Raw genomic sequence first — 12,335 nt, forward strand, 5'->3', positions numbered from 1 at the left:
TAGTTGGTTGGACCGATGGTCGCCTCCTGGTTGAGCCGCGACCAGTGCAGTTCCTTTTCTTTTCTATTTTCTTTCAACAACATATTTTGAATATATAGAAACTCTACTTTGAGAGATACCAGAGAAGAGGACGGTTAACTATTTATATAGTGGTTCAGTAGTAAAAGTTTGAGATTAAAAAATTTAGTATTTTTATAGTTTCAGGTTTGAATCATGTGATTACTTGTATGATGGTTACTAAATACTTATATAATTATTAACTTCAGAATCTATAAAATCACTAAAAATTTATATAGTTATTAATTTCAGGATCTATAAAATCGTAATCATAAAAAAAAAAAAAAACTGCATCAAACTAAAAAAAAACAGAGAAGAAGGACTGTGTGCTTTCTTTTTTCAATCACAAGTTACCAGTGCATGACAATTCTACTCGTACTCGGAGAGATAACGGATAAATAGGGCTGTCATCTCAGGTTGAAAGATTTTTCTAGATTTTTTTTATTTTTTTACGCGTATAAAATGCAGGTTTTAGCATGATGGAGGGGATTCTAGCTAGGAGCCTAGGACAAGTGTCATCAAACCAAAGACCATTCCATTCTTGTCCTGGTTTTTCCTCTTTCTTCTTCTTCTAATTGAAGCCTGTGTATGGAAGAAACTTTCGATCTCCTTCTTTGACGACACTTCTGTACCTCTGCTTCCCCATTCAAAAAATCTCTCCCTTTCTGATAGCTGTTATATTATTGGTGAATCAAACGCAGCAGCATCTTTGATATAGCATAAAACTCAAAGGAAACTACTAAAAAAATTGAATTTAAAATGTAGGTTTTTTATAGTAGTTTTCACATGTTTTTTTGATTGAGTTTTTTAAATAATTTTTATTAACTTTTTTTATATGTTTTTTTTATATATAAACTTTAATTACAGTTTTTGCTAAAAACGTATATAAATTCAACTAATTATAATTAAAAAAAATTTAAAATTTTTTTTTTCAAACCATAACTATAAAAACTACTTCAAAAACAAACATACTTAATCTTTTTTTATTATCACTGCATGAAAATCTTAAACTGATTTTGGTATCAAGAGTTTTTTTACAAATAATAGTTGTCGTCCATACAACAATTATTTTTTAAGGAAGGTCAGATTCAGTGCACTGAAATTTAAGCTTCATCGGATTTCTTGGTACAGAAGCATGTTCGATCATAGTGTGTTTTATTAGTTTAAACTATGAGTTCTATTGAAATAAAATCCGTGGGGTATTGAAAAAAATTAAAACTTCTCTCCGGATAAAAAATAATCACCATGAGTTGCATTACAAATATACATAACCTGAAAGCATATCATACCATAGCACAATTAAATGTCTTTGACCATCTCTTAAACCGGTGCATAGATATATATGCACTCCACATGTGTTTAATAATATGATAAATGATATTTTTTAAAAGTAATTTTTAATTGAAAATAAATGAAAATAATAATTTTTTATTATTCATATCAAGACATCAATCATAAAAAAATATTTTAAAAAACATTAATTTAAACTGTTTTCATATAAAAAGTAATTTAAAAAAATATTTTAAAAATCAGAATTTACGATAATAACAAACTAATACTACAGCCACACTCTCAACCCAGAATAAATCACTCAACCAATCACCACTCGCTCATCATGATCCAATTATCTGCTGAGTTTAGGTGTTGACAGTGCATTGGTAACTAAGAATGCAAGATTCCTTTTCCATGCTGCCCCTCCCTCAAGACTTCATCCTTGTAGTACAATACTTTCGATGAAATCCAGCAAAAATACAGCTTCGGATAAAACAAAAGAAGAAGAAAACATGGAGAGGATAATTTTATGCGATGGTGTAGTTATCATTATTTGGAAGGAAAAAAGACAGTCAATGAGAGTGTGATTATCAGGACGAGGAGTGCGCATATCACCTCTCGGACGCTACGGCCTCCGAGCATGGCCAGATGCCAAAATTTTTATCAGTAAAAGCAAATATTATCCTTTATAGATCGATATTTTAATTATAAATATAGTTATAAAATTCGGTTTAAAAATTTAATTAATTTAAAATTTGTATTAACTTGAATTGAATTTAAAAAACCAGGTTAATTTTGTTGAAAATTTAGGTTGAACCAATTAAAATTCAATCCCCAGCTTATTTAAAAAAATTTATCAAAACAGTGTTTTTATTTAAAAAAAATAGAACCAACAAATAACCGGAGTTTCACTGTAGGTTAATCCCTGGCCAAGCTTTACCACCATGGACAGAAGAGAATGTACGAATAGGGTGGGGGCACCCACTCCTTGGTCAATAATGCAAGTTGTCGTGACTCGTGAGATGAATAACGTTGTTGAGAAATTGACACCTGTGTTATAAGAACAACACAAGGTTTTAAGATTTTTAGAATCTAAAAACGGTGCCTTGAAACAAGGAAACGGGATTGTCTCACTGTGTGCGAGTTGTCTCATTACAGTCTGACATCATTTTCAGTGCTCTTAGATGGGATGGTATATATAACTGACGAGGAAGATTTTTTTAAAAAAAAAAACTAGCTCATTTTCGAATAAAAATCAGTAATGAAGCACAAGTAAAAGATATTTTAGAAAATAATACAGTAAAAATTACAGTTAAGAAATGCAGTATTTTAAATCAATTTTTAAAATAGACTTGCACAAAAGGAAAAAAAAATGAAAATACAAGGTCTTAAAAATAAATTGAAGTTTCAATAATGATACTTTTATTATTATTATTATTATTAAAAAGATTTCAAGAAAAATAATTTAACAAAATCAAGAAAGTTAATCAGCAGTATCTAGAATGAATCAGGTTGTTAAAAAAACAAGTGGGCCATTTATTTGGACCGTTTATTTAAAATGTTATTTTTTGACTATAATTTCTTTAAAAGTCATGATTTTCACCTGTATTTTTAACAAAATTATGCTATTAAAAAAATTGACCAATGATGGTTTGCCAAAAAATATTTATAAACTATGTTAGAAAAAAAAACAACAAGGAAGAAAAACTATATAGTAAAGGGGAGGGTGAATAGAAAAGTTAAGTAGGAGAAATCAAAGGAAGATTAAAACTTTTTCTTTTTATGCCAAGTAATAAGAAGGAAAATAGCCAATTAAAAGATGAAAAAAAATGCAATTAATTATGAAATATTAATAGTAGCTTTCACATTGAAAGGAAGTTATTTTTAATCTTAAATTAAAAATATTTAAATTATTTAATTCATTCATCTAACTTCAAATTTAAAATATTAAAATTATCAAGTATTTAAGTATCTAAATTATTCGATATTTAACTATTTTCTCAATTATTAGTAAGATCTAAAGCAAACATAATAATGTGCATCAGTTATTTATTTTTTTTCATTTTAGTTTGAATTTGAATTAAAAAAGATAGATTACAAAGAATTTTTTTTTTCCTTGGTCCCACAGTACCTACCATATCCAACAGTTAATTAAAAGGACAAATAATTTTGAGCCACAAAGCCATCCAAGGTTCTAAACGGGTAAGTAACCAAACTATATTGGCAACTGGTTAGTCTTCACCCGCCACGTGGAAGACTACCTGGATGACATGTACGACCACATGGTAACCCACCCACCATTGATGATCTTCAATGGCATGCGATGTCTAGCAGCTGCAAGTGGGATACCATAGGACAAATTATCAGTGTGGGGACCTTATAAAATAAGATTCTATGGATCCGGCTAGCGCTGTATTTTTAAAAGTTTTTTTAATTGAAAATATATTTAAATAATATTATTTTATATTTTATTTTTACATCATCAAATGGAAAAAAAAATCTAAAAAATATTAATTCAAGTAAAAAATAATTAAAAAAAACATTTTAAAAATCAAGATGTGATGTCAAAATAAATAATATTTTTTAATCAAGGATTAGTTAACAATCATTAGTTTCTTAAGCCATAATCAAATAACCAGCATATAATAAAGACAAGAATTAATTGCACAATTATGACAAGGTTTAGACATGGCCACTTGCATCTCTTTCTGTAAATGATTTATAGTGTGTTTTTTTTCTAGGTAGCTTTTATAGTTATGGTTTAAAAAAAAAATTTATACTGCCACTCATAATAGCTTTTATATTTGCTTTTTAGGAAAAAATTATCATATTTGGTTTCTACAACATTAATATTTCTAATCCCTACAGGTGAATCTCCTTAGGCTATGAAAGATTATAAACCGATATCTTTATACAATATTTTATGCAAAATTATTTTCAAAGTCATAACTAACATGTTAAAGTTTATACTGCCACTCATAATAGCTTCTATATAGGCAACCTTTATTTTTGGAAGGATAATTTCAAATAATATGATAGTAGCTTTTAAAACTATTTATTATATGAAGAGACACAATAAGAGTAATAAAAGATCAATAACTCTAAAAATTAATATTAGCAAGGCTTACAACATAATCAGTTGGTATTATTTAATGATAATTATATTGAATATGGGATTTACAACTGAACAGGTAGAATTAATTTTATTTCATGTCACTACTATTTCTTATTCTATCTATATGAATGAGAGAGATATTAGGCCTATTAATCCCAAACGAGGTCTAAGACAGAGAGATCCGTTGTTTTAACTTATCTATTTTAGGTAAACAAGGATGGAAGTTGATCACCGAACCTTACTCTTTAGTAAGCAGGTTTCTCAAAGCTAAATATTTCCCTATAAGAGACTTTTTAAATGCCAAAGTAAGGCATGATGTCAGTTTCATTTGGAAAAACACCCTCAAGACTCGGGAGTTGCTAAAAAAAGGTTGTCAATAATGTATTGGAACTAGAAGTAACGTTAATGCATGGATAAATACATGATTGATTGGTGATAATAATAGACAGGTGGTTACTTCGATGACTGAAGGCCTTTAAGACATAGTTTGCAAGGGATCTAATAGTAGATGATGGTTACCGATGGAATTAGAATATATTATAGAGCTTGTTTCAACTAAGAGATGAAATATCAATAGTTTGTATCATGTTATCATCTAGAAGGTTGGAAGACAAGCAAATATGACATTATGGCAAAACTAGGAGCTACTTTATAAAATCAAGGTGCATGTTAGCTGTAGAGATAGAGGCTTTGAATTCTAGGGATAAGTTAGAAGGGAATTGAAGGTGGTTATAAAAGCTGAAGGTTCCTCCAAAGATGAAATATTTTATATGGAGGGCTTGTCATGATAGTATCCTCATATAGGTGAGACTTTTCTAGGGAGGAATTCAGACGGGTGACTCATGTGTTAGTCAAATGCCAATTTACAGTCTAGTACTGGTAGGAGCTAGGCTTGTACGTATCTATTTCTTACCTGGATAATCTGTAGGATTAGTTTTCAATTTGGTGCAGGTTTTTAATGGAGACTTGATGGCTAAAGTGGTGGCAACAATACAAGCCGTGTAGAATCAATATAATAACATTATTTAGAGGGACAAATGGTGTACCAGTAGTGCAGTGTTGAATTATAGATCAGGTAATTTGAATAGATATAACCGCTCATAATGGGCAAGATCCAACTAGGTGCATGACGGAAAAAACCTGTTACAGGGTACCGTAAATGTAATCTGGATGTTGCCATCTTTGAACATGAACAAGCCATAGGGGCTAGATTTATTATAAAAGATTAAAATGGTTGTATAGGGTAGCGTGGGTGCTAGGAACAAAAAGGGGTCTTTTAGGCAAAAATGACAAAACTACTAGCTTTGAAAGGAATTATTCAACAACATATATCTTTTAATACAATGTCAATCATAATTAAAGTGGTTGCCAAGATCGTTGTTAACGAGCTAACTCGTGGGCATAAAGACGATACAATATGAAATTATTTTATAGGATTGTGAAAACATTATCAATGAAGCTGATAATTTTAATATTAACCATGTTTATAGAATGTAAAATGAAGTAGCTTATCAACTAGCTATAATTTCATGTAATTATGAGAGTTTTGTCCTTTGGCAACAATCCCTTGACTTTATTTGTCCTTTCATTGCTTTAGATGCTTAATAAATTCTCATATTCATTAAAAACAAACTATTTAAAAAGTATTTTAGCTTAATCTTATCCATTTTCCCTATAATATTGTTAAGAGTGACAAGATTAATGACTTATTAGAATTAGTATAGCATCGTGGGCCATAACTACAATCATTATCATTTTAAACTACAACATAAACAAGCCCACAACATGATCATATAAAAACTTTTGGTTCAAACATTTGATATACATGACAAGGTAGTCAAACCTACCAATCTCAATGTTTTATTTGTTAAGGCTTTTTATAGCCTTGTAAATATTAGTGATATTATGACTTGTCGATTCATGACTTAATGTAAGTTAAGTTTTATATTAAATCGAGTGTGAGTTAAAATGATCAAATTCAATCCACCCTACGAAACAACTTGTAACCCGATCAAAATTAAGTAATATTTAGTTTGGTTTTTTTTTTAAAAAATATTATTTTAGATTGATTCGGGTTAACTCGTTCTATTAGTAACTCTAACTTTGGGTTAGATCACCAAGTTAAATCAAGTTTAATAACATTGTTGGTGTGTGTGTATATATATATATATGTTGTTTAGAAGTTGTGTGGTCTCCTTTCATGCTATAAGTAGCGATCAATAAAGAAAGAAATCAATCACACCTACTAAATTAATGGCCATATTTTAATAGCACAACACCATTTTCATCTACAATCGAAGATTTCTGTTGAGATTTGAATCCCATTTAAAGCAAAGGATTGCCTTCGCACACCTAAATGAAAAATTATTTCAGCAATCAAACTGGCAATTTAGGTACAACAGCACATGACCGCCCACCATTCAGACTTTCTTTCTTTAAAGGATTGTCTTGTGGAGCCCCTCACATGGTAAGACCCTGACAGGGATGATGATAATGAGATAAAATGTTTCTTTCCCTTGCTCGATCATTGAGCATTGGCTTGTTGCAGGCAATAATTAAACATAGTGTAATTTCATTATAAAACCGCAGACCATCGTTGACAAGCAATTTTTTAGAGCCATGAATCCATCATTGTTGTAGAGCCATGAATCATCATTTAGTGTGTTTAGATGTCTTACGGGGAAAAAAAAACTTAGAAAAAATAATGAGTGTCCTTAGCGTAGTATTTGGATATCGTGTGAGAGGAGACAATTAGTATAAGCAGAACGTGTCTACATGTTGTTTCTATTTTAAAAATATTGAAATTCATTCCAAAATTATTATAAATACATATTTATTTTATATATTTTTTTAAGACAAGAACCAACGAGAGATTCAATTTTTTCTGGGTTTTCATGTTCAACATGTTCTATTTTGTATTGGTTTGAGGTGAACTATCCATCCACATTTAAATTATTTTATTTTAACAAATTATTTCTAGACCCTTTCATAAAATCGAGCCATGAATGATAAATTGAAAACATGGAGAGAAAATTGAATGATAATCAATCATCCAGTCCTTCCTTAATTTGACTGACTCCGTGTAATAACCACTATGATCTTTAACTCAAACATTTTCTGGCCCACAGGCTTATCTGGGCTGGGCCTAAATAGCAGCGACTCGACGATTTCCGCGACCCCTCTTCACAGTCCCAGCTCCCATGGCATGTCTGTTTCTGATTTGGACACAAGTTTTGTTGTAATTGTGTGCGAAAAATGGGTCCAATTTGGGTGTCTTGCTATTGCTTAGGGTCGTCAAGTTTTTTTATACATATAATTAATGTGAATTTTTAGACTAATTTAAATGCATCTCATTAATTTTAAAAATTCTGAAGTTAATGACTTTTTTATCTTAAAAACTCGAAATTGTAATTATTACAAAATAAATCCAAAACTTAATCAATTTAACAACCATCACGAAGTTTTAAATCCATGGCAACAAGCATGGTGGGGGTAGGGTGGCTGGAATCGAGAGCAACGGATGCTTCCTCGCAGCTTTCCACATGGCTCGACTTTACAAGCAAATACTTTACTTTGAATATCCTTTTCATATTATATATTTTCTTCATGGTTGCTAATTAAATACGATTCTTGCTCTCATAGATTCGAAAAAATAAATAAATGATCTATCTTAAATCTAATAAGAACAAAAATCTAACATAAATCACAATAATATATTAGAAGTATTATGAAATTATAGAAACCTTCCAAAAGATTTATTACTATTTAAAAAATAATTAAATTGAATAATTAAAAAAATAAAAAATGGATATTAATTAAAAACCTAATTAAAAAAGTATCAAGCTGCTAGGCTTGGAAGACGCATGCTTGGCTAAAAAGATAAAAGTCCAAGAGCGCATGCATACTTCTTTCTTTTCTTAAAACAGTGATAATAAAACATGTCATTTACTTGGGAAAACGACTTATCGCCTATGGTTATTTATCTTTTTTATTCACATCTGATGATTGCTAGCTAGAATCTTAAGTTTTGGATTATAAAACCTTAATTTTAACTTATTTTTCACCCAGAAACACCTATATATAAAAAAAAAATAGGAGAACCCAACGGAATTAATAAAAACTTGACGGGTTTCAATTTATTTATTTTAACATATTCAAAGAGCAACACTCATCTTCATTGAACTCATTTTAAAAAATATTATTAGCGTTAAGATTGATTTTTTGATGACTAGAATGTTATTGGTCAAATCCTTTTTCTTTTTTTTTTCAATGAATTTCTCTTCTTTTTTTTAAATACCTAACAACTAAAACGTAGAAAAAAAGAAGTTTAAGATCGAAACATAAAAAATCTAAAACAAAATAGAGAAAATATAAAAATATTAAGAATTAAGGTACCAAAGTGAAGTTTTTTGTATACCAATAACGATAGAAAACAAGCTTTGTTTTTTGTTTATGTTACTCTTCATCCTTTCGCACAAAGGATGTTCTATGTAATCTGTTCCTTTCGCACAAAGGATGGTAAAATCAAATATCATAATTTAATTCAAGCAATTTCGCCCTGATGTGATATCTCCCCTGCCTTGCCGAAGATATTTGAATATATTCATCTTTTTGGTCAGCAAACAAATTTTGTAAATAAATCTAACCCTCTCGGAAATGGGGAGCATTTTGATATAACACATCCACCCCTGCGTAGACATGAGCAACGAAAGTTGGCCAAGCTTGTTGTGGAAACCTTGAAATTGAGCTTATCTATCACGCCCACAACCGCAGTCTTCCTCGTCGCTCTCCTACATGCCAATTTACAGGCCATCATCTTTCTTATCAATTTAGACTTGGTAGTCTTCTTCTCTATCCCATTTGCAATGCAAATCGAATTGATAAAATCGGAAGCCATTATCCTAGAATGATCAAAGTATCGATCGGTAGCATGTGTCCGCAAGAGCTGAGATCTACAAAACGTGGCACTCCTTGGACAACTAGCTAGAGATCGACTTGTGCATGCATGATGCAACACACACCTAATTAAGGAAGCGGCCAGACAGCCTTTTTCCTCACAATTAAGCTCATCGTGAATAGAAATAGGACAATAAATTTATTATAGCGGGTAGTAGATAGCAGAAGAGGAGATAAGAAAAATGGATTCTCTCTTAAAACTTAATGTGTAAATGAAAGGAAAGCCATAAACTGCTACATCCACGAAGCTATAGACCACGATGGCAATGTTTTTCTTCCTTGGAGCTTTCTTTATCTTCGTCTTGTTTCTTCTCCAAACTTACAGAACCAAAAGATAAATTCTTCTTCCGCCTGGTCCCTATGGACTTCCTTTAATCGGTAACTTGCATCAATTTGTACTGTGCAAATCACCCCCTCACCATTACCTCGCACAAATATGGGCCGCTCATGTCCTTGAGACTAGGTTTTGTGCCAACTCTGGTAGTTTCTTCAGCTAAAATGGCCAAAGAGGTTATGGGAAAGCATGATCTGGAGGTCTCTGGTAGGCCTTCCTTAATTACATGGCCAGCAAAAATTGTCTTATAACGGCCTAGACTTGGCTTTTACACCATACGGTGATTATTGGAGGGAGATGGGGAAGATTTGTGTTCTTCAACTCTTTAACTTGAAACGAGTTCAATCTTTTCATTCCATTCGTGAAAATGAGGTTTCTTGTATGATTCAAAAAATAAGGAAAGCAGCCGATGCTTCCAGGACTGCCAATTTGAGTGAAGCAGTGACTGCCCTTACAAGCTCCATAATTAATTGTAGAGTTGCCATTGGGAAGAGTTATGAGGATCAAGGTAGTGAAAGAAGTAAATTTCATAACCTTCTTAATGAAGCACAGGCCATGGCGGCTAGTCTTTTTGTTTCGGATTATCTTCCTTTCATGGGATGGATTGATAAACTCACTGGATTGATGGCTCGCCTGGAAAAGAATTTCAGCGAATTATATGTTTTCTACCAAGAAATAATTGACGAGCACCTGGATCCAAAGAGAACCAAACCTGAGAAAGAGGACATCATTGAGGTGTTACTTCGCCTGATAAAGGAACGCTCATTTGCATTTGATCTTACTCGGGATCACATCAAAGCAGTGCTAATGGTCATCAATAAGTTTCTCAATTCATTTTGTTTTTGTCATGTATAGCTTTCACTAGAGATTCTTTAGTTTTCTTCCGTGGAAAAGATATGCATCGCTTCTTATATATGTAGACCTTCTTCTTTTTGTTGGCAGAACATATTCGTTGCTGGTACAGACACAAGTGTAGGCATCTTGGAGTGGGCCATGACAGCTCTAATGAAGGAACCTAGAGTGATGAACAAAGTTCAAGAAGTTAGAAATTTAGTTGGTGACAGAAAACTCGTGAAAGAATACGATCTCTTAAGATTACCATATCTGAAGGCAGTGGTGAAAGAGACATGGAGATTGCATCCAGTGGCTCCATTGCTACTCCCACGAGAAACAATACAAAATTGCAACATAGATGGGTATGATTTACCAGCTAGAACTCTAGTTTTTGTGAATGCGTGGGCAATTAGAAGGGATCCTGAAGCGTGGGAAATCCCAGAAGAGTTCTATCCTGAAAGATTCTTTGGCAAGTCTGTAGACTTTAAAGGACAAGATTATAAACTGATACCATTTGGTACCGGTCGAAGAGGCTGTCCAGGGATACATATGGGAGCTGTGACTGTGGAGCTTGCACTTGCTAATCTTCTTTACAACTTTGACTGGGAAATGCCGCAAGGATTGAAAGCTGAAGACATAGACATGGACGTTCTGCCGGGTCTCAGCACGCACAAGAAAAACGATTTATGCCTTATGCCTAGGAACTATTTCATATATCAAGTGTTTGATGTTGTAATGTACTATACGGAGCCATATCAATCTGTCTCGTTTTATCCACACAAACAGGGGTAGTTTCCCTCGCCGTTATAGCTAGCTAGAACTTGAATCCCAGGCCAACTGTTGAAAGACTAAGTTTCACCAATTTCTCCTAGCTGAAAGTATGTGATCATGATCAGCATATCTTCGTATCTTGCTGCTTCTTTTTTTCATCTATTATACCGTTACTAAGTTTCACCATTATATCTTCGTATAGCTAGTTATAATTTATAAATAATACATGGACTGTACGTTGATAAGGTTGTAAGTTTCATGAAATGCCATCAAGAGATTATTCAAGCCAAAAAAATTACTGGTCATACAATTCTTAGTTGACAATACAAGACACTCTGTCATAGGTTGATAAATTCTGATTTGTATATGAGAATGATCCTGGTATTTCACTCAGGGGTCAGTAAACCTGGCCGAAATGCAGAATGTGGCCACACATAAAATTATTCTAACTCAACAATGGAACAGGTCACAGATTTGCCCAAGGCACTGAAATCTCTCTTCCTGTCATGGTATTGCAGTATTTCGGAAATAGGCGTGCACGTACTTGGTTGAAATTTATCACAGATATTAATATCAATTCTAGTTTAATGTGATTTAGAACTCGAGTTGTTGAGTCATTAAGTCAGTCACTAGGTAAATCTGGATTGATTGTTTTCAATAAAAACGATATTATTTTAAATTTATTTATTTATTTCTTGGAGTTAACCTAAGTTTTACTTAAATTTAACTGAAAGAATCCATCAAATTATTCAAGTTTGACCAAATTAATATCTAAAACAATTTAAAATAAAAATTAACTCAATAAGAGTTGACCAGCCAAGTTATATCGGTTTAGTAACCATGCATTATGACACTAAATTTAATTGGTTTAGCAACCATGTATTATGGCACTAAATTAAATTTGTGGTTTAGACTAAATTCTTAGCACAAGCCATCATGTTTTGATTGACGCCTAGCTAGAGTGTTTGAGAGTATGATTATGATTGTGGTTGTTTT

The 12,335-nt window shown here is 32.0% G+C and overlaps 1 pseudogene; it reads left to right on the top strand.

Annotated features, from left to right (window-relative positions):
• The first annotated feature begins 9,660 nt into the window (after positions 1–9,660).
• On the top strand, positions 9,661–11,476 carry LOC133694223 (cytochrome P450 83B1-like; annotated as a pseudogene).
• Positions 11,477–12,335: the final 859 nt, after the last annotated feature.

The sequence above is a fragment of the Populus nigra genome, chromosome 5, assembly GCF_951802175.1.
Source record: "Populus nigra chromosome 5, ddPopNigr1.1, whole genome shotgun sequence".
In the NCBI taxonomy this organism is placed as follows: Eukaryota; Viridiplantae; Streptophyta; class Magnoliopsida; order Malpighiales; family Salicaceae; genus Populus; species Populus nigra.